The following is a 24,217-nucleotide window of genomic DNA, read 5'->3' on the forward strand; positions in this document are numbered from 1 at the left end:
CGCGATTACACGTGATTTCGAGTGATTTCAAGTGATTTCAAGCAAGTTTAAAGAAGTTTTCGATTTCAACCAGTCAACACACGTGCGATTTTATGCGATTTTAAACGATTACATGTGATTTCACGCGATTACACGTGATTTTAAGTGATTTCAAGCGACTTCAAAGTGGTTTTCGATTTCAACCAGTCAACACACGTGCAATTTTATGCCGTTTTAAACGATTACACGTGATTTCATGCGATTACACGTGATTCTGAGTGATTTCAAGTGATTTCAAGCGAGTTCAAAGAAGTTTTCGATTTCAACGAATCAACACACGTGCGATTTTATGCGATTTCAAACGATTACATGTGATTTCACGCGATTACACGTGATTTTAAGTGATTTCAAGCGACTTCAAAGTGGTTTTCGATTTCAACCAGTCAACACACGTGCAATTTTATGCCGTTTTAAACGATTACACGTGATTTCATGCGATTACACGTGATTCCGAGTGATTTCAAGTGATTTCAAGCGAGTTCAAAGAAGTTTTCGATTTCAACGAGTCAACACACGTGCGATTTTATGCGATTTTAAACGATTACATGTGATTTCACGCGATTACACGTGATTTTAAGTGATTTCAAGCGACTTCAAAGTGGTTTTCGATTTCAACCAGTCAACACACGTGCAATTTTATGCCGTTTTAAACGATTACACGTGATTTCATGCGATTACACGTGATTCCGAGTGATTTCAAGTGATTTCAAGTGATTTCAAGCGAGTTCAAAGAAGTTTTCGATTTCAACGAGTCAACACACGTGCGATTTTATGCGATTTTAAACGATTACATGTGATTTCACGCAATTACACGTGATTTCGAATGATTTCAAGCGATTTCAAAGTGATTGCTTTCCACAGCAGTTTGCGATTTCAATAAATGAATACTCCCCGTCGGTAAAATTGTTCTAAGGCGATCTCTAGAGATATCTACGGTAATCGAAATAAGTCTAAAAGCATGAAAATGGGATGAAAAGCACCGGGGTGCAATCGCGACGAAACATTACAATTAAATTCTTGATATCTCGGTTCAAAGTAGATATTCTCCTGTCCGGAAATTCGCAAACGGTCTTTTCCTTCTGAACCTAACCTTTCATTCAGACGACCGAGCGCATATTTCATCCCTGAACCTTTGTGATTCCCTCTCAGTCCAGCCGTGGCAACATTCCAGCGACATTCGATAACTAGGTGGGATACTTGATACTTACTTGCACCACGTCTATTTAGCGAGTAAGCAAACTTGGAAAGTTCTGTCTACGATAATACACCCTCTGCAAGCTCGGCGTAATAAATTCACCGGAAGTCGCAGTACCAGAATTGTATGTCTGCGGGTACAGCATGATTTTAACAACTGGCTACCCGCCGTGTTTTGCCTCGGTTTCGCCAGCCCGGAGCCAGATATAGGTTACATATATATACATATATATATATATATATATATACATATATCTGTATATCATCTGCAATATATCACAGCCGGGCTATGGCTTGAACGGGAAAACTCCCGCGGGGAAATATTGTCCCTGATCCTCGGCCGAACCGAAGTAGGAGAAATACCACGTTAATTTTATGTCACAGAAAAATCCTCTCGCTGACAATGAGCTATAGAACGAACTGTATTATCCACTTCGTTCCTCCTCAACCCACATCTGCGTGTTACAAAAACTCGTTATTTATTGTTATACGCGAGACGATTTTCCCTACCGGACTATTTTCCGGAGTGTGTAATAATTTCCGAAAATTGTACCGTACGAACCGTAATTTAAATCACTCGCTAGGTTCGGGTAAGGGAACGTTTAAATATTACGTCACGCTGTTTTCGGCCATTTTCAACTTATTGTAATACGACGGGCAATGTTAATTGTCGGATCGCAAAACAAATGAAACGTAATATTTGAATGACTCCTGAGTGATTTTGCAAATTTCTGCATAAATTTAAAATTCAGCATTAAATTTCGCTGATTTTCAACCGAGGTAATCGACCTTGTGAGAGAGTATCCAGTGGATGAAACACGGAACTTGGATCAAAACAATTTCTGCGATATTGAACGGAGAGAAGGGAAAAATATTTTTAAAAATCGTAGAGAATCGTGAATATCGACTTTTGCTCAATTTTCGTAAAAAGATTTCAAAATCTACTGATATCTAAAATGATGCTATAATTATGTAAATTCTTGTAGAATTTTACGAATTAGGCATACGAAAATTTACAAGTCGATACAAACAATTTCACTTTTACGGAGACAGCTGTAGTTTGGTTGGAAATTTTTTTATCGAGTGTTGAGGAAATCTACAACTCGAAAAGGAAGAAATAATTTTACATACAATTTCGCGGACAAATATCTTGAACCACCGCTCCAAGTCGCAACTTTCTCGCAGAGAAAACTGACCCAAGAAAAGTTGAGTACCCAGCAGACGGTGGGTCTACATTCAAAGACTCCTCTTGTTATCTTTTGATTACAATCTCCGTGGATTTAGAGAAGCTGTAGTATATTTTTAATGTCACCCTATCTCGCTAGGCAAGTTTTAGGGCGAAAAGACGTATCGCTTGTTTCTCTGAACCAGGAATTCTACGGTATTCTACAAAATATTGCAACAAGTTCCAAGATCGATGTATACCAAAAAGAAAAACGATCGCGAAATTGCAAACCATTCTGAAACTATGATAAATCTATGAAAAACACTAAACTTGATGAAAAATTGTGTGCAAAAATTATGATCACGTGTTTTGAACTTCTCGGAAAATCGTGCCAATTTTTTTACCTCAACTTTGGCACCAAATCAGTGGAAGTGGTTCTAAATATTGTAAGCGATTGTAAACGAGGCTGTGGAACGTAAAATTTAAGTGTTTTCAAACGATAGCGATCTGCAGAAGCGTTTCGTTATAATATTGTACAACACTTTGGGTAATAAAATAAGAAACGGAACTCGGAACGAGGAAAATTTGAAAAATGTTATCTGAATGCTAATTTCGAGTCTTCGGACTGTGTCGATTTACTCTATTCGGCATTTTACATTCTCGGAAAATCTTAATCGCTGTCACTGATATTATTTGAAGATAATTCGCACGCGTCAATTTTCGCGTACGCAAAAATGACGAGTTTCAGAAAGCTCATCACCTCTTCTTACCGTCATTATCGTATCCAGTATCATCATAAATGTCACATGGACGGAGACCCAGTGTCGGATATTTCACTCGCTTGAAATGTTCGAGGCTAGCTTATACGGAAATTTCGTTTAGCCAAACTTCGTTTTGTGATTTATGTAGGTCGCGATATATCATGATCTCCACGATTCGCGCTCACACACACACCCACCACACAATACTCTGCTATTCTGCTGACAACAAATCGTACGGATTCCAGAGGTTCGGAAACTGTCAAATATTGCCAAATAATGAATAATCGGAACGTCGCAACAACTTCTACCTGTGTTCAATTTTTATTTCTCCCAGTTATCTGTTGGGTCACTGAAGAAAATCGTCAAACTCAAAAGCCGCAGTTATCGTCTAATACGTACGTTTTGCAAAATTTCTTCAACACTAATGTCACAGATTTTTATTAGATACTGTTAGATCGAAATTCTGTTTCTATGCTCTGACATTCAGATCCAACCATTGAATATATAATATAATCCAACCACGTATGATCTGATCTATTCTGACCTATCTGTATAGAGTTGGATTTGATTTGATCCAACAGCATAATACACAACAAGATCTATATTCAAAAAAAGTAAGATCTAATTAGATATGAATACGTCTAGTTATATTTCCCCGAAGTGCACAGTGAAGAATGTTTGAATACACAGGTCTGCAGCCAAAACACTGCACAGATTTTTTATACTGTTTCTTATAGTTTTTTAGTCACCGAAATCGGGAAAAATATTTCGAAAATTCCATCACATCATGTTTTTTTTTTTGAACTCGTGTTTGCAGTTTCGTTTAGACTGAAACTTCCGTTTAACTCGAAATCTTGTATCCTATTCTTGATTCTAAGAATCCTATACAAAATTGATTCCTTACTTTCATTTAACATGTATTGGAGTGAAACTCAAGAATGAATACTAACAGAAAAAGAGAAAATGGAAAGCGAAAGCGTGTTCGAAGAAGTTTAAAAGAGAAGAAGAAAAGGTTTCGTAGGGAAAAAGAATGAACACGAAACGTTAAGAACATTTCACCAAGAAATTTTTTGTTTAATATTACAAGAAATATTGTTTAGTTCGTTGTAATGAAACGGTGGTATTTTCACATTATTGTTATGCAAGCACCTTGTATTTTTCAAAAATACTCAACGCGACGGAGGGAAATGAAAGTAATTTTTGTATTCGTCAGACTCGACAACGTAATATTTACCAAAAACATCCCATGCAGATGAAGTAATAAAACATTATCTCGCAGACCCGTGATACCTCCGGTATTTTGCTTTCTACGCGGAAAAGACACCGAGGAAAGTGATAAAAATCGAAATGTGCACCATAGTGGGTACAAGGAATCCTACTCTCACCTCGACGGACGCGATTTTAACATTACTGTTAGTTTATGTGTTTTTACCGGCACGGCATTCTTATTTTCCACATATACAAGACACGTGCATATATCTTCCCTCATTCTTGCCCCTCGTTTTCCTTTTTCCCGTTACGGTGCCTGCAGCTCGAGGAGGCATGAATAGCGAATGCGCGAACTAGAAAGAGAAATGTCCTTCCGAGATTTGCCGGCGTTCGCGGGGGGACAGCGTTTGAATTGATCACATGGTGCTGGTAAATGGAAGCCTGGAGGCATCAAATTGTGTGCGACGACCAAACGTGGGGGAATCCTCACCGACGGCGCTCCTTTCCGCCCGAATCCCATAGCCAGGAGCGAGGTTTACCCTGGTATACCTATGCCGGCGAGCCTTCCCTCCGCGTATAAACACACGGGATCGAGCAGTCCGCAGGGTGGAAATTTTTTCCTCGCTGCAACCCAAACAGGAATCAGAGTTGACAGTCCGGAGTCCGTTCGAAATTTCAGCGTTATGAAAACGCCGCTGGGAAAATAGGCAGCTTATATACCGAGAGGATCTCTTGAAAGAACCTGATCGTCGTCTAGTCTATATGCGTAGCCAACCTTACAAAAATTTTACTAGCGTCCAGTGTTGCCAGCGAAACCCAGTGTTGCCAGCGAAACCCAGTGTTCCCAACCGTAACATAATTATAATACATGTCACATAATTTGACTATAACTCGTAAATGTACTATAATTTCACGTTCACTGCCATCACATGTAAATTGTTCCTCGTTCCGTTCCGTTTTTCTTCCTCGTCGATATTTTGCTAGAATCTTTTCTTTCCCCCCCGATTCCCCATAATCGCTGTTCGACCACGAGTCCGTTTCACCAAAGGAAAAAAGACATTATTTAAATAAAATAATTGAATTTGAGTGTTCATAGGTGTTTTTTGTTTCTTTTCACGAATCAATTTTACGTTATTCAGGTTTTCTGAAAAATACTAGAATTTTCTTATGCGTACGATAATGCTACGGCCCTGGCCACATAATTCTGATCGACGGGGTTGGGAACGCTGGCGAAACCTACCATAATTATGAAAACGTACCATAATGGGTGCTTTCCATTTACTGACTCAAGTCGACTTGTGTCGCTATTTCTGGTGTATTCTTTTGCCCAGATTGGCCGGTTACAACAGAAATAGCGACACAAGTCGACTTGAGTCAGTAAATGCAAAGCATCCAATTTGACGTCTCGTATAACCATGTAATATGACTTGTTGGATTGACACGCATTCTAAGGTTAGATTCGACGGTCATGGGTTACGTTAGGTTTATTGAGATTGAGTTAGTTTCGCGCTTGGCCGACTATGGCGCTGTAGGTTTCTCTGTGTTGCCAACATAACTGTCTAGTGTTAAAAATTAGCCGTCGCAGATTTATTGTCCCTGTACATTGTCATGACATGTGTACCATAGATCACAAATGTTTGTATAAAATTGTAGATATGCATAGTTTCTTTTTTTTTTATGAAGAATTGTTAATTTTTGTTAAAAAATTATAGTATCTTTTAGATTATTCACTGAAAAAATACAAATTTTCATGAAAATCTACAGGATAACCTCGTTTTATTTAATAAAACTGTAACTGTTTTTATTCAAGTGTAGATTTTCATATGAATTCGTGTAATTAATTTTACAAGAGGTGGCGGAATTTTGTCTTTGTTTACGCAGAGATTCGTACTATTTACGAAAATTTACCGAATCTTGTTTAAATTTTTTCGAGTAAAAGATGTTTCCTTTTTTTTTTGCAGATGATTTTAGACGACAGCACTTTCTTTTTGCAATACTTAATTAGATTGTGTAAAAAAAATCCGCACAAGAAAACAATGATTTTCTATCACGTTTCCTGTATTCCCATAAAATATGGTAGAAAATATTTTCACCGTGATAATTTGAAGAATGTGTTTGCGGAAAAATATCATGCACCGAGTCCGTGCTCGTTCGTAAATCCAGTCATGCACTCCACGTGTATCAAGATCTAGTAATAAGTTGAAGTGCGAGGATCCGTCTCAGGAATTATATAACGATGATGGCCGGTCGGCGAGTCGACTCGAGCCAGTTAGGTAATACAATTTTCTATTTTGTCCCATCGGGGTAATGGAGGGCACCGTGCAAAAGCCGAGAACCTCGGGAGAATTGGTTGGGGTCGGTTGGCGAAAGAAATTAGAGTTGTTAGCAGTGGGGACGGATCAGCGAAACGAGAAGAAGGACCGAGTAAGAAAAAACAGATGAAGAGAGGACCCGGAAAAACATGACTGGGGAACTCTCTATTAAACCACGGCATGAAAAAGGCTGGACATCATGTGCAGCGATGTGAATTATTCGAGAGGACGAAGGTTGGCCGGATGAGTCACCAATTTCATTTCAATTCATACTGTTTTTCACCTAAGGTGTTCGTCGTATCCAACCTTAGATAAGATTTCCACAAATCATTTCACTCAAAGCTCCACAATAGTCCATTCAATCGGAACTAAAAAAGATTTTTGCCCTACAATAGGTGGGGTAGAAATACGTTATTTATTTTAGAAATATGTTATTCAGTGCCAGGCCTCGATAAAAAATCTAGCGTTTGGAATAAAGTACAAAAAATGGTTTTTTGCAAAATAATTCCTCAACGCTCGATCCCACGACAGGAATGTTTAATAAAAATTTGAAGAAGACTGAATTCCCTACATTTTTTGTAAAAGCATATTTTTTGTCAGTCTGACGTATGACGAAAAATTCGTCCAACACATGAAAGCAGAATTTTCTAGTATTCCCGTTATTCGTGGCAATAGTGATGATGGAGCGAGGATTCTTATTTTTACAAGTAACTCAGAGATGATGCAGGAAATTTTTCTCAGAATCTAATCAGATCCGAGTTGAATTAGTCAAACAAAACCAATGACTCAAATGCCATCTAAATTGGTCGATCCAGACACAGAAGTTCCATTTTCGAGAATATCTGAGGAATAGCTCAATTTATTCTGATCAAAATCGAATCACTTTAAGTTTAGATTAGCTGCATCAATTAAGACCAAAATAATCAAAATCCGTTGCAGTTCATTTTCCAGATATCGTCGGACAAAAGCTCATCACCATTGACCTCCAAACGCGGAGATCTGGTGATAGCTGAACTTTATATTTTCAGAACGATTATGAGAAAATTTCCCGATTCTCTGATATCACGGGACAGAAAGTTGAAAATATGAATTCCAAATTACTCTAGGGAATAATCTAGGGATAATCTAGGGAATTTTCTCGACTCCTCTGCACCTACTTTTTTTCTACTTTTCGTTCAAAATTCAGAATCGTCACAAAAAGCGTAACGTGTTAAAATTTAAGGTCGTGTTCGTAAATTGACTGACGGTACTGAAAATTCCCTAGGACAGAGTCAGAGCTATTCACGAACTTGGAAGTGCAAAAGAGATGAAAGATTGCTAACAGTACTGTCGGTCAATTTTCGAACACGGCCTAAATGTAACAAATTTGACAATTATATCTTTTCATATGCAAAATATCAGGCTTAGTCATCGATGATATAATGCAGAGAAAAGATATTGGAATTCTGCTTTGTACGCGGAATCTAGTGAAACAACTAGCCTCGGTAGACTTATATTAAATAATAAAGATACTTCAAAAATCACGTATCCTAAAAAACAAGGATTTCATCGTGTGTTTCATGAGGATTCTAAATTTAGTAAAAAACAAAAAATAAGAAGAAGCAAGATTTTGACACTGAATAGTATAAATATAATTTGAAAGCTATAAAGAAGTGAGGTTATATTGCTCGATTTGTATAGCCTTTTCATGAGAATTGTAACGAGTCGCAAGGTTTGGGTCAAACAAATAGTTCTTAAATGAGTTTTCTATCCAGGACAAGTAAGAATGAGCTCTGCTGTGTTGCCGACAGAATTAGCCACTTCGTGATGATGCGCCACCTTTAATGAGGTGAATAACTTGATTTGGACGCCCAGTCAGGAGATTTTCTCGGACCCCGGATCCAGAGGGTTTCAGAGTCGCATTGTTAGGACAGAAAGAAAACCTGACAAATGAAACGTGACAAATCGAAAACCATAATAATGGCAATTTTCTCCAAGCATCTATAGTATCATAAATTCCTATTCAGTTGCGAATATTCCATTCGAAATAATCTGTGTTGTACAGGCTGTTCCAAGCCAACTCACCCAGCCTCTGAACCAAACTATTTTTAATTTGTTTTTTAACAGTGTATTCCCCATGCGGAACACCACCGGTAGTTTGATTTCAAATCTTCTGCTGCTCGATGGTAGATGATTGAAATATTAAAAAAAGAACAACGATTTCCTATCTAAAAACCTTGACGTTTGTTGAAATCATTTCTATCGAGGGTTCGGCAAGGGTCTGCGAAACATGGCAACGGAGCTAGGATTGGCTAAACTCTCCCCAGAGAAACTGTAATGGGGTTTGCAGTTTCCGAGTACACCTGAACCTGGGGTCAAACTATGCGAAGTATGCTCGTAACTGCGGCTGGAGTAGTGAATAAGGGAGGGTGGAGGGAGGTCCTGTCCTCTCCACGCTCGCAACCAGCTCGACCACCCGGCTCTGACGTCACTTATTATACCATAAACACGTTCGTCAACGGTGGTCAAGGATTCCCCTATGCGGTCTACGCTATGTGCACCGTTCTAATTGAGCGACAATGATCACACCGAAACCGAGGAAGCCACGTTTGGTTTATCAGGCTTGACGGAACTACAGGCCCGACTTTCAAACAGCGCCTCTAGCGGCAGGAAATTTGGACTCCGCAGAATCCTTATAGGAATTGGTTCCTCGTCGAATTGATTGGATTTTTACTATGTTTCGGTACATATCCTCGCCATCAAAAGTTATCACGGATCACAAGTCCCAAAAATCACTAGTTTCCAAGATACTGGCTTCGCAAGAAAGGTGTATGTACAGATTTTTTCATACCAATGGTTTTACTGACTTTCATGAATTATAAAGCTTCAAGGGGACTTTTAAACAGCGCCTCTAGTGGCAGGAAATTGGAACTCCGCAGAATCCTTATGGAAATTGGTTCCTTGTCTAACTGGATGGATTTTTACTCTGTTACGGTAGATATCCTCCTCATCAAATGTTCTCATAGAGCACGAGTCCCAAAAATCACTAGTTTCCAAGATAGAGGTTTCGGTAGAGAGATGTACAGATTTTTTAATACCTATGGATTTCCTGATTTTTACGAATTATACAGCTTTAAAGGGACTTGAAATCAAACACATCGCTCAAAAAACTGCGCGGGTTTTTCTCTAAAATAGGCAACTAGCTCTGATTGATTCGATCGGTGCATTGATTCCGTCCATGAACTCGCTGGTTTATTGGAAGAACGTGCAGCGTTAGATTTCGCGTGAAATACGAGACCCTCCGACTCTTGCAATAATCGACTTGTCCTGTTTTTCACGCGTCTGCGGAGTTTCTGCGAATCGGCTGTGCAGTTTTTGAGTGATATATTTGATTCAAGTCCCCCTCGAAGCTTTGTAATTCGTTAAAACCGCGTAATCCATACATATCAAAAAATCCATAACACCCTTCCGAAGCTTATATCCCGGAAACTAGTGATTTTTAGGACTTGTATCCTCGAGAACTTCTTATCGGAAGGATATATCCTACAAAATGCTAAAAATCCAGCCAATTCGACCGGGAGTCAATTTTCATAAGGATTCTGCAGGGTCTTTTCGGGAAATGTTTTGAAACGAAGATCGTGCTTCTTGGTATCGCTGCAACCCTCGATCCTTTGTGGTCTTATCGTAATGTTGCACTTCTTTAACGAATTTTTGTTCTTGTAGGGTTAATAAACAAACAAATACCGTCAACTAATTCGAATATACTAATTGGCTAGATACGTTGCATTATTATTCTTTTCGTTCTAAGCGATCAACCCATTTTTCACTTTCGGATTCTTGTGTCGAAGATTGAAGGCCAGTCGTCGGAAATTGCCCGAAACAAGAGTACAAGTTCAGTTTGGTAATTCGAGTTGTCGCTAGCGTGCAAACGACGATCGAGTTGCGGACCAATTAGAAAAGTGATACAAAGTCGCTTCCTTTGTGAACCCCGAATTTCTCTCTTTCTGATAAATCACTTACAGTTGCACGTAGAGATAACTTTGTACAATAAAACTACAAGTTCGCACAACTGTTGAAAACATCTTGAAACTCGAGGGCAGAACAAATTGGTTTTTATAGAATTAAAAAAATTCATCAAGATTTTCATAGAAAATTGTAGGAATTTTTCACCAATATAACTAATTGTTGAACTCTCTTGACGCAATTCTTCAAAGATTTAACAAACGTTTGCCACGTGTATAGTAAATTTTAATATCTGTGCAATTAGCATTGATTCACGTAAAAATCAATACAAATCCTTCATGTTCTAAATCATCTTGTAAACGTAATTCATTTTACTATCTGAAGATCCCAGTTACAGTCTATAATAAAAAAAAATGATATCAAATGTCCAACATTTTTTACACCACACTTGTACGTTGACAGAAATGATTTATGTTCACCAGTCAAGCTAATTGAATTCGAAACACAAAATTCTTCGTAGGTGTTACTTTTGTTTTCTGCCAACAAATGAAAACTCCTGACTTGAGAATGAATGAAAAATAATGGTACTGGCATTAATAAAAATGTAAACAAACGCTCAGGTATAATTAATTCAAGCCGTGTAAATACATTTTCTTATAATCAAACATCTCTGACAATGAAACCGATAATTTCCACATTTTTACCGTCGGTAATTGCGGCACAAGTAATAACATTGAGATTGAACGACCATTGCAAAATTTAATTGCAAAAAAAAAATTCGTTCTCATTACTTTTAGGAACGAAGATACGTTAGAGAACTGCAAAAAATTCATCACCCGTTTTTCTTCAAAGAAACTTGGAAAAATCTTCTGATCTGAGAAAAATTCACCCATTGTTCTTATGATGTATTCTCTCGAAAGACTTTTCGCACCGTAGACCTGATTGGTAAAAAAAAAAGTCAAAGTTACAGCCAAAGAAGAAAAAGTTTAGAAGTATTGGATATAAAAAATTAAAACAATCTTTCGTCTGTCTGACTTGTTATTTATATACGGCTGTTTCTTTCTCTTAATACCTAGCGTAGAATTATTTCTCACGGCTGACCCGTTCGACCTGTATAATTGTGATAAATAAATTGAGATATAAGATAAAAAAAGCGTCTCCTACCTTTATTTCTGCTCAGCTAGCCGGTATTCTTGCTATTTATAACACTATCTTCTCCGTCGGGCATATTTCACATTCCGGAGCAAATCCTCACATCATTCCACGTTCCTAATTAACCTTTGTATTATTTTATTTATTTTTTTATTTTTTTTTTTATTAATTTTATTTAATTACTCTCAGTAATGTCGTTTAATTGTGTCGAACCACACACGAATCAATGATACAATTTTTCGTAATTCTCTCGTCGGTGATCACAAGGTATTTTACTGCACGAATTTTATTTTATTATTTTAACGATTGTTTGTGTACTTAGTTTTATTTTATTTTTAACATTTAGCACAGATTCACCCACCGACTACACAAAAAGTTTGTCCTTCAATTAAACCACGAATAACGGTTTCAAGTTTTGATCCATCAATTCACTGGCACCATGAGACCTGAACCACTTTTAAGCTGCAAAAAATTTCAAACATTTCGCAAAAAACAACTCGAACCAAGCTATGGGTGAAGAAAAAATGGGATTTCCGGAAGTTGCTAACGCGTTTCCACATTGAAATAATTAGTTGCGAATTAAAATATGCATGGACGCGGTGAGTAATTATGGCGAATAATATACAGCAAAATTAAACTGAATTAAGCGTATATAAAAATGAATATAGAACGCGGGATTTTTACTGGCTCTTTTTAATTAAGCGGAGCTTCGGGATCCCCGAAAAATTTCGAGGTAACGAATTTTCATGATGTTTCTTTTAATTTTCTCACATTTAAACTTGACTAAAAGCTACATTTGCTCATCTTGAATTTCCCCCCAAAAAAAGGCAAATGATCAGCTTTATTTAAAGTGAATTTGGTACTTTGATTTGCAGTTTTGTGAGGCTCGTGATTTCAAATATTTTTATTTTTTTTTTGTTCCTTTAAACTCTCGGCAGTTTAATAGTGCAATACCGAATTGAGACTGCAAGATCGGGGGCCGGTAAAAATAAAGTTCCGATAGAGCAAAAATTCCCAAAAACAAAGTTTCTAAAGAACAAAATTTCGAAAATTAAAATATACTCACACAGCGTAGTTTACTCAACGACTGGGTGTAGAAAATCAGAAAAAACCGGAAATCAGAATAAACAGGATTCCGTAAAATTATCGAAAATCCAAAACAAAGAAAGATGAAAATGCTGAAATTTCACCAAGCCACAAATTGACAGAACTGAAAATCTTGGATTATTTAAAATTTCCATATTTCCAATTGTTAAATATTCTCATTTTCGCACTTTCGGCATTTTGTCCTTTCGGAATTTTTCGCTTTCGGGACTTTGACCGTCGGGTTTCGGACCATTCGAAACTTTGACGTTTCGTCACAGTTCGATTTCTTTACTCCAAGTTTCGCCGGAAAAAAATTCGAAATTTCGCGCATGCGGAACTTTTCAAATTCGGAATTTCAACCCCGCCCCCGAGTTCGACATCGAGAGGCCGATACACTCGAATTCAGAGGCAGCCTGAGAGCTAAGCGCTGAACGGCTCAAGTAGTACAGCCAACGTTTGGTCGGGCACTCGATCAGCCAAGGCGCAAGGCTCAAGATTTTGGCAGCGGTATAATTACGAGACACCGAGTCCAAAATTAAGCGAGAACAAGAAGGTCGAAGCGAGCGAATCGTGTTTCACCCTTTTTTCCCTTCACGAGCAATGACGTCGTTTCAGACTTTGAGAAATAATGGAGTTTGTAGTTAAGGTTGAGCACGCGGTCGTTGAGAGAAAATGGAAAAATCTAATCACTCACTATTTGCAGTTTTCAACAATTTTCCAAACTTTTCTTAAAGACCACGGAAGAGCGATCATAAACCCTATGAATTCTCATAATTTAAACCAAATTCATCGCTCAGGAGAAGAAAAAATTCCAATGTATACGATTGAATGAGGTTCACTTGAAAATTTTTAAATCCGAAATCAGGATGATGAGAAATTTGGTTAGGTTAGGTTAGGTTAGAAATCTGAAGATCCGAAATGAGGATGATTAAGAATTCGGTTAGGTTAGGTTAGGTTAGGTTAGAAATCTGAAGATCCGAAATGAGGATGATTAAGAATTCGGTTAGGTTAGGTTAGGTTAGGTTATAAATCTGAAGATCCGAAATGAGGATGATTAAGAATTCGGTTAGGTTAGGTTAGATATCTGAAGATCCGAAATGAGGATAATTAAGAATTCGGTTAGGTTAGAAATCTGAAGATCCGAAATGAGGATGATTAAGAATTCGGTTAGGTTAGGTTAGAAATCTGAAGATCCGAAATGAGGATAATTAAGAATTCGGTTAGGTTACGTTAGGTTAGGTTAGAAATCTGAAGATCCGAAATGAGGATGATTAAGAATTCGGTTAGGTTAGGTTAGGTTAGAAATCTGAAGATCCGAAATGAGGATGATTAAGAATTCGGTTAGATAGGAAGTGCAGCGGAGGAAATTATAAGCAGCCGGTGCAAGGAAGAGCGGAAAAGAAAACCGTGAAATTGAAATAAATAACTAAACAGTCGGTGCAGTGACTTTATACGGAAGACTGCGAAGTTGGACAGAAGTTGACTTTGTTGGAGCCAGGTGCCGGCTTTATTTGAGACTAGACAATATTTACTCGAACGGATGAACAACTGACTCGGGCGTATAAGCAAACGAGTGCGAAGAGGTGATAAATTTGTTCCGGGCACAAATCAAATAGACCGGATCAAAATATTCCGTCACCTAACTTAGAGGAATTAATAATTTAAGGAGGTTAGTTAGCCAAAAATCGATGTCGTTTATCGATATTATCACAGGGCTGGCAGTGTTCAAGTCGTCTCGAAAAAGTGAAAAAAGTGACTGTCAGACATAAAAAAAAGCAGCTCAATAGTAACAGATCATAATTAAGAACAGTAATCGAACGAAAAGTTTTGCCACAGTCTTATTCGTTTCATCAGAAATAGCCATATTTTCAGTTCTGTCACTGCATGCGGGTTTTCATTGCTTTTGACATCTTTTTCCGCATTAAAAAAATTCATCATTGTACACGATATTCAGTAAATGAGTTACAAGTGATCGGTACTCTGATTTATGAATTTATTGTCCCTTCGGGCAAAACATTTCGATAAAGAAACAACGAACAATGTTGTCATAGTTGATTTTCCGAAATAAAACTGAAGCTAATTTTTCCTCTGAAAATATCATAACGCCTAAAAAAAAAAAAACAGAATCTCGTCCATGGTGGATATCACGTAAGAAAAAAATTGTGCAGTAAAATTTTTTCTGCACGAAACTCAATTGCGACCGAAAAAGTAACTTGAAAGATCATTTCAAAGTAACAAAAAATGACTCAGTTAAAAAAAAGTGAACAATAGTTAGAAAGGTGACTGACCACCAGCCTTGCAATATCATAAGATAGTCATTCGTCCAATTATCATGCACGTAAATTTTGAAGATTTCTTTAAATATACAAAAATATCTAATGCTGAAACTGTATAAACAAAAGCTCAGATGTTGATTCTTTATTTCAAATCGCTTCGCAAAAAGGTTGAAAATCTAGTGAATTCGTTCGATTTCACGTCGCGATGGCTCATTTTATTTAAAAAAAAAGCATTGTCTAAAAATTCACCACATCACTTTTTTCATCGTCTTGGCATCATTGAATATTCAATTTTGTAACCATAAACCAATATTCATTATCATCAAGAAATTAACTGCTGAAAAAAAAGAAAACTTAATTTAAATTGAACAAACCTGTCAGATTTTCCAACAATTTTGAAGCGTTTCGACATGAAACAACGACACATGAGCTTTTTTTTATAATTTCACAATTTAACATTTTTTTTCTTCGCCAAGACATCTTCGTAGCATACGGATATATCAATCTAACGAATATCTATTGCACGACCATATCGTATTGAAATTAATAAGAAGTATCGATTCTTGGCAAACAATCCTGGCTAATACTTTTTTTCTAAGCTAGCACAACATCCGCCTGATCTCGAAAGAGTTTTCAACCAAACGAAACTTCATTTACGTCTAACTGCATGCAGCCTAGCCAGGAAGCTTTCAACCACGTAAAACAAGTACACGAGGTAAGTAAGTAAAAGCTCCGAGGAGAAACTTTTCACCCTGCATCACAATATACATATATACCCGTATAAATTCTTATCGACATCGATTCGTGGACTGGATTCGAAGCGTAAGTTTTTGCGGATGATGGAAAATTGATCATTTTTCAAAGCACCTCAGTTTCAAGGTACGAAAAATTTTCTAATCGTAAGACAGATCGTAGAAAATGACGAAAGTCAGTTTAAAAAAATAAAACGAAAACGACATGAAAATGGTTGTAAAGCACACTAAATTAATCACTGGAGTATCCACGTTGATTTTTCTACTTTACGATGTGTAGTTTGTTTCTTATTAGCAACAATTATATACACACGAATTATACGAACCGATCAGGTTTACGAAAAAAGTTATTGAAATCGTGTAACAGTAAGTTCTGAAATCTGACAATCGTTTATTTACTTTCATATATTACACGTTATTCGTTTATGAATTTTTAAACATTTGTAATACTCGCGTACCTATTTCGGCTTGTTTTTCTCTCTCCCTCTCTTTCATTCTTTCCTTCTTTTCAACCCCCTTTAACGTCGATTTATACGCACAATATGTTTGACCGCACAATTACGGCTCACAGAACAAATAAAGACCACCAAATGATTTCGAGTCCGGGTTAAACGCGATATCCGGTCTCGCGAAACGATCGCGGCGACGATCAGCCGCTGACTGAAACGTTGGTCCATTTTCATCTCCGTCTCACCCCTCTCGCACCCTCTTTGAAGCCCCTTTGCGCAAACCTCCGACACCGACAACCCTCAACCCGGCAAGCTTCGGTGCCGTCATAGCCTGCCACGCCTACTTGCCACTGCTATGCTGGCCGTCCTTTACACATGCATTCGTGATCTTGTCTTAGGTCAGTTTTTTAACGTTTCGACCCTTTCCCGATCTCCTTCTCGATTTCTTAACCCTTTCGGTCGCGCGATTCAGTTTGATTTTCGAGTTTTCTTGGGCACGGAAGTGCAATTGTACGTCAATCCTGTTACGCATCTGATGTCGGCAATTTAATCAAATTACAAAACAACCCCTTAAAATGGGGGTGAAAAACGGGTGAATTATCAGTTGTATAATTTTTGTTCTTGTATTTTGTACGCGAGAAACACGAGCATATTTTTCTCGAGGTTCAATTTAGAGAATTCAGCCAGTATTGGACCACACTACCCTACATTGTTACTGAAAGTAATTTCTTTTCTTACAGTTTGATATAAAAGGGCGAACCCGCTAAATATACAAAATTTTTACCATTATCCTTTTTCTTTTTGGCTCAATTGAAATTATATGGAGTATTTCATGCCAACTCAGTAACCGATTATCACATTCGTGTTTGAAAAAATTTCAGTCAAAAGGTTTTTTATATGATCACTGTTTTCGATTATTCTTTCCCAAGTTCTGCAACTCTCTCATGATTTTGTTAGATTTTGTCTCTCTCTCTCTCTCTCTCTCTCTCTCTTCGCCGTTTCTGAATTCCAGAAAATTAGTATCAAACAGCGCTCGTTTTTGGAAAACTGAGAATTTAAAAAAAATGAAGAAAAAACATTTACTTCTATGGTGCGATGACGAGAATGCCGATAAATATATAGAGGTTTAAAATTAAAAGGACCACCACGTTATACTCATTTACAAAACAGTGAAGCATTCCGCAAGATCCGGTTCATGTCGTCACTCGAGGGTCTGCCTTGAATTGGAAAATTTGGCGGTAAATCAAAGTAATTTTGTAAAGTCCAGAGGATGATTGAAAAGAAATAATGTTCAATGGAAAAGTGAACGGTGATATAAAATCCATCTGCCGTTCATCAACGTATATTCTCCGGTGGCTGATCGAATGAACTTCGATTGTATCCACGTCCCTATATATTGACGGAATTTGGGTTACTTTTGTATCTGACACAGCCGACCCGTTTCATTCGTATTTCATCCTCGGTCCTGATACGGCGAGTATAAGTAAAAATGTGACGAGTGGATCGACCGTGATAAGTAGAACTAAAAAAAAAAAAATTGTTTGAACCGTCAATGATCATGCATTTCTTCAAAATTCTAAAATAATAACAAATTCTCACCGCAGCGTTTTGAAAAATCAAAGCTATCCGATATTTGTTTCGTCTAATTTTACACCGTGGTTCAAGAATTGACAGGTCCGAATATTATAGAAGTGACGTGATCCTTTTTCTATGAATAAGAAATAAAATTGAAACGAATAATTATTTTATCGCGCTTATTTCCGTTCCTTAGAAATTCAAAACATTTGTCTCTTAGCAGTAAAAATCTCGACGGAATTTAAATCATTCATCTTTCATTGTTTCAATCGAGTCAACTATGTGATTCATTCAAATCTTATGTAGTTGTAGCAAACGAACACTTTTGTATGCAGTATGTTAATTCAACACATAATCACAAGCCTAATATATGTCACCAAAAATATTTCATCACGATTAGGATGCGCAATTTTTTTTTTTTTTCAAACGTTTGCAAATAACTTTTAAACAAACCACGAAATACATCTTCTCTTTAGTTGTCACATTTACTGAAACTTTGATCTAGTCTGCCAAACTTTGTAAACGATATCATAATCCGGATATTAATCAGAGCTCCAATTATCTTTGACTAACCCCCGATAAGCTTTTTTTTTAATTATTTTGTAAGCGTATTCGTCGAAGCATCAGTTGCGATCGATGATCGCTCAAAACAGCATTCTTTCTGCGTTACATTACCTTCAACTATCTGAATTCTATTTCAATTGGATACATTTTCCACAAACTCACTGTAACAGTTTATTTTACGTAATTTTAAATCAATACAACGATATTGATTTTGAACATCGAACAGGAATATTGAATAATTGGCTATACTGCAAGAATAGAAAAATCGATTTTACTGACTCGCTAAAAAATAGTCATCTGAACATAACGAAACATCGTTTAGCGAAATCGAAAAAATCCACTAGATTTTTAACCACTCGAATGTCGATAACTCCAGTATTTTCTACTTTCTTTACATTTGAAAACATGTTCGGAACTTGGTAGAATAATTAGTTTATAAACAGGCCATAAAATTATAATAAAAAATACCGGTTTTTGGAAAATCAACCTCCTTAATCCTTTACAGTAGAGCATCTCGTATATGAGACAACATTTTTAAATCGGTTATTCAAGACTACAAACAATTTTTTAGCTTTCGCTGTAATTTTTATTTCATTTTTTTCTTGCATAATTGGACTTCTAAGATGTCAATTTTGATGTCTTAAGAGGAATTATCAAGATTCCGCGAATATAGCGAGCTCTATCAATAAAGTGTTGAAAATGGTTGTTTTTACAGAATAAATATAATTCTGGGGAGGTTATGGGGACTAGAAAAGTGGAACTCGGTAATCCTGGGTATTTGGGGTTTGCTAAAAACGAAGTTGGCGTCCCAATTTCAGAATTCAAAATGGTGACCTAACATGGTGAACTGAATATATAAAAGTTGATCCTATTCGATCATATTATACCCGGCATTTTGAATTTTGAAAATTTCTCAGATTGGGCCCCATTTTTCAAATCAGTGAACTCTAGAACCCTTATAACATACCAACCCAATTTCAAGGAATTTGACTGCAAGGAAAAATGTATGTTTCAACGTATTAAATGAATCTTTTTATCGTTTTAATAATTTATTCAAGTGTAGACTTGATGCACACTGAAATTGGTTTCTCTTTCGGCCACCAGATGTCACGACCAAAGTCCCAATAAATCTGACAATCTTTATGAGACAGACAGTGTGAGCTTTGTTTTTTATCCATACCTGATTTTCACAAGAATGTCCATTATTTACGACAATAGTACCGAGTCTATTTCTCCTATTGCATCCAATGTGAAAATCAGAATTTCGATTCATGTTATTTTAATTTTAAAACGTCCCGCTTTCAATGATTTCGCGATGATGCCGCCTTAAGGGATCGTCTCAGTATGAAATTTTCAAAAAATCGTTTTTTTTTTTGCATTATCGTATAGTATACACTGTTCTAAACATTCTCTCAAATTTTTAAATCGAAATTCAAATTATTACGGTCGCTACAGCGTTTCATGTATAAAGGGAACGGTTTTTCTACCTGCGCGTGTACTAAGGTGCTTAGGTTCTATAACCGTGCAGAATAAACTGTCCAAGCATTTCAGTTCGTTTTTGACATCCACCACGGATAGACATACGAGAGAAACCCCCAAGAAAAAAATCAAGACCCGGCATCGCCGATTGATCGTAAGTAAACGATTTATCTAAACTTTTCCAACTTCAATCTTTAAACGCGTTTTTCTCGAAATGGTGTTTTTCAAAACGGTTCCCACTCTCAAAGGAAGAGTTTTGAAGATATCTATTTCCAATTCTGAGAGAACATTTTAAACGTCATTCTCTATCGCGCTATGGAAGCTTTTTTTTTTCGAAAACTTCCTATTTTTTTTTTACGAAAAACTATCGAAAAAAAAGGACCAAATTCGATACTTTTCGTTCAAACCGCCGCCATTTTGTCAAATTTCAAAAAAAAAAAAAAAAAACCTCCATAGCGCAATAGCGACTTTCCTACAGATTAATAATCTGTTCGAAATTTTCGTTTCAGATCAAAATTGCGGCCGCAATCGTGGAATCCGTACAAGACCTTTTTTTTTAACCTGTGATTTCAACAATTTATTTAACTATTATATACTGAATAAATCAACGTAAAAAAAATCATCTTGTATTCGGCATGGATGTATTTATTCATAAAAAAAAACCAGACCGATTAGTTTATTACAACATTAAAAAAAAAAAATCGCTAAAATCAGTGATTTTTCGAAAGGTCACACTGAGCCATGAGACGATCCTTTAAGTATGTCACTTACGTATAGTTCGAAAGCGCCGGTTAATCCGTGTCTTGTGCTCAGTTAACCTCTCTTGCTGCATAGAGCGAAGGGGATGAGGGGAACTTGCCACTTCGGTTGTTCGTTTCCTACATGCATGCATTCAGCTGCGTTGCCCTGCGTCGCGTTGCGTTTGCTGATATCCGCACGCGTCAATGCGGTGCACTGTAATTTCCATACATGCGGAAACTGAGCGGATGTAGCAGACTATGGGGGATATGCGGCTATTGTCGAATGGCTGCAAGGGGTACACGAGTTGCGTGGAAGCATCGAGAAAGAAAATGGAAAAACACGACACTCGCACACTACATTTGTTCTCATTAGTTGAGAATTTGTGGGACATACGCTCATGTGAAAAAAGCGTTGAAACACAAGGTGCTGGAATAGAGGTTGAAAAAATGTCACTGATTGTAAATAAACCGATGAACTTTTCGTTGCAAACAATAGTCAGCAACGGGTTTTCCAACCCCAAGCCTATGTCAGTTTCCAAGAAAAAAATATGAGAACACTGAAATAATGGTACAAAAATGTTGTAACGCGAAGACGCGTATTTTTAATACAGTACAACCTCTCAATAGTGCCGTTTTCCCCACAACCAATACCACACTCCGGTATTTTCTGCAATCTCTCTCGACAATTCCGCTGGTGAAATGCACACATACTTACTTCAGTGATTCGGTAGTATCTACGTAAATGGAACGCAAAGGTACGAAAACTTTCGAAAATCTTTCAAAAAAGTTGTAACTACACTGTTGAGAGAGTCGAGAACTAATTCTCGAGGACGAGGGTTTGTAGTCAGAGTGGGGGAACCGAGATTCTGACAAATTTATGCCCCTCGCATCACAGCCCGTGAGCGGCTCTATTGAGAGGTTGCTCTGTATATTCGAGTCCGCGTACCCCCGAAAGAGGGCGACGGCCTTCGAACCAGCTCTGACCGGCCTATTTCGGCAGTTAGTCAACAACTCGCGAAAAGCAAGCAACGTGTGAATTTCGTGTAGTAGGTAGAGTCGAGTGCCAGTGTAGAAGTGTGTGTGAGGTGTGCCAGCCAAAAGCCGAACATTTAAACGAGAGGACATTCTGTGGAATCACCAATCACGAGGTAATAAAAATGGCGTAACAATCACAGCTGACAACGTATACCATCCTGTGTATAAAGTGAGGTTATGTTTCGGGAATTAAAGGAGTCGCAAGGTTTCAGGCATTCGGATAGATTTTAGTGGAGTTTTGTAGGAGTAATAACTAAAGCGATAACGTTGTTCATCTTATTGGAGGTTTAAAAATGCGTCAATTTAAATAATATCTGGGCCCGGACGCAGCGCCCACGGAATTCTTTCATTATATTGGTAACCCTGCCACCTTAATAAAAGTTCATTAAATTTAACAGAAAACGGATCACCTCCATAGCGAAACGATTTAACTGAAGAATGAGTCACTTTAAATTTTGCATTCATGGACTTTTGGGGTTGAAGCTTAATTCGAAATTCGATAATTCATAATCGTGGATCCAATATGGCGGACGTAAATTCAAAAAGTCATTTGGTTTTGATAAAAGCTTATGATACACGGATTTTGGGTCGCTGATTACGAATCTGAACTCATAATACAAAATTCAAAATGGCAGATCCAATATGGCGGACAAACAAAAACAAGACAATTTTTTAACAAATTCTGTAAAATTGTTTGGTACGTATTAATATTGCGTAAAAATTGGTGTTTCGACTCTCATGTTAAGTTATCAGAAGATGCTTTTTTGGTGGAAAAGTACGATTTTCGACCATTTGTTTAAATGCGCTATGTTTGCAATAATGAAGAAAATAAATTTCATCTTTTTTTTAGTCTTAGAAATATTTGAGAGACTATGTTGAACCCAAAAACTCGGCAATAATTACGAAATAAGTAGTTTAATAAATCAAAAGCTGCAAAAAAAAAGTGGGATACCAAGCGTCCCAGCGTGAATTAAAGGATTAACAAAACCCTAACATGAATACAATCAGTTAAGAAGAGGATTTTATACTGCAAATAACCTCCCTCGCTACTACCCTCTTTCATTCCTAAAACGTTTTCTTCATTTTTCCTAAAATTGTTTCCAATCATATAATTTTATTCGTTACATAGTGTTATAATTTCTAAAAAAGTTTTTAAAGACAACTTACAAACTGCGTTGGAGTGCTTCGAATGTTTTCCCTGACACTCTGTACGATAATGCTTATCGTTTCATCATTGGCATTTTTCCATGAAAAAGTTTTGGTTGTCCCTCACGAATGAGAAATAGTCGACGAAAAGAGTGCCGAGTTTTCTACGCAGATTTGTAGAAGTCTCTTTATCGCTTCACCTACACAACGACGGTCGAAACTCCTACGTGTACGTAATCTTGCGGCATCCCTGAGCGTTGGAGCTTTTACCATACGAGATAAATCTTGGAGTTTAGAGATATCCGCAACACCAGGGATACATTTGTCACCATGACGAGGGACCGGGTCGATCGTTTTCAAGGTCAACGATTACTTGGGGCGGATTAAAACGATGGGGATACGTCACGACTTCCTGAATATTCCAACGACCAAACTTCACCTAATTCTAAGCTACCATAATTAATAACACCCTGATCCAGCCTCCCATTTTACATATCAGATGTACACTTGGGGACAATGAATCTGAGACGGTTAATTTTTTACCCTAGACAATCATGTTGGCAATACAGAGAATCCTGCAACGTCATAGTAGGTCGAGCGCGAAACAAACTCTATCTCAATCATAGACTTATAAAGATAGACTGAGCGCTCTTATGAGCCGCATGAAGCAAACATTTAAGAGACAGAAATATGCAGGGAGTACTCCTTGCTCTCTCTGACGATATTTGTGGTGGAGATCGAGGCGGTAGAGGAGAATGAGGCGAAATTATGCGCCTATATCTATAGCTGTTCCACTTCCACTGCTCCGTTGTCTCCCACCATGACGCCGATTGAATAGAGAGAGCAGTACTCCCGGTATATCTCTGTCCTTTATATGTAATTGTCAGTACCTCTTATATGAGCGCTCAGTCTATCTCTATAAGTCTATGATCTCAATAAACATAACATAACCCATGACCGTCGAATCTAACCTTAGAATACGTTTCAATCTAACAAGTCATTGTCCCTGCAGTATTTTAAGGTTAAATTCGACGGTCATGGGCTATGTTATGTTTATTGAGATTGAGTTTGTTTCGGGTTCAGCCGACTATGACGCTGTAGGTTTCTCTGTGTTGCCAACATAACTGTCTAGTGTAAAAAATTAGCCGTCGCAGATTCATTGTCCCCAAATGTACCACCATGCCTCACGTGTATCATTAAAAAAATCATCAATTGACACGTAGTTGTACTTTTATTTATTCATTTTAATTATTTTATTTTTTTTTCCTCATCTCTTCAATCGTATTGGTGTTACGTAAACCTGCACGAACAGAAAACGTAACAATTTCTAGTTTATTAGAT

The 24,217-nt window shown here is 37.3% G+C and overlaps 1 protein-coding gene across 10 annotated transcripts in view; it reads right to left on the reverse strand.

Annotated features, from left to right (window-relative positions):
• Positions 1 to 16,534, reverse strand: part of LOC124186212 — a 312,828-nt gene extending 296,294 nt beyond the window's left edge. For 5 of the 10 annotated variants that reach the window (XM_046577722.1, XM_046577719.1, XM_046577721.1 and 2 more), the window contains exons 1-2: positions 16,347 to 16,534; positions 11,787 to 12,236 (exon numbers count right to left, since the gene is read on the reverse strand). The gene's annotated coding sequence lies outside the window, so the exon portion shown is untranslated. The other 5 variants (XM_046577716.1, XM_046577715.1, XM_046577717.1 and 2 more) reach the window with 5 other exon arrangements.
• Between the last annotated feature and the right edge of the window lie 7,683 nt (positions 16,535 to 24,217).

The sequence above is a fragment of the Neodiprion fabricii genome, chromosome 7 (genome assembly GCF_021155785.1).
Source record: "Neodiprion fabricii isolate iyNeoFabr1 chromosome 7, iyNeoFabr1.1, whole genome shotgun sequence".
Taxonomy (NCBI): Eukaryota; Metazoa; Arthropoda; class Insecta; order Hymenoptera; family Diprionidae; genus Neodiprion; species Neodiprion fabricii.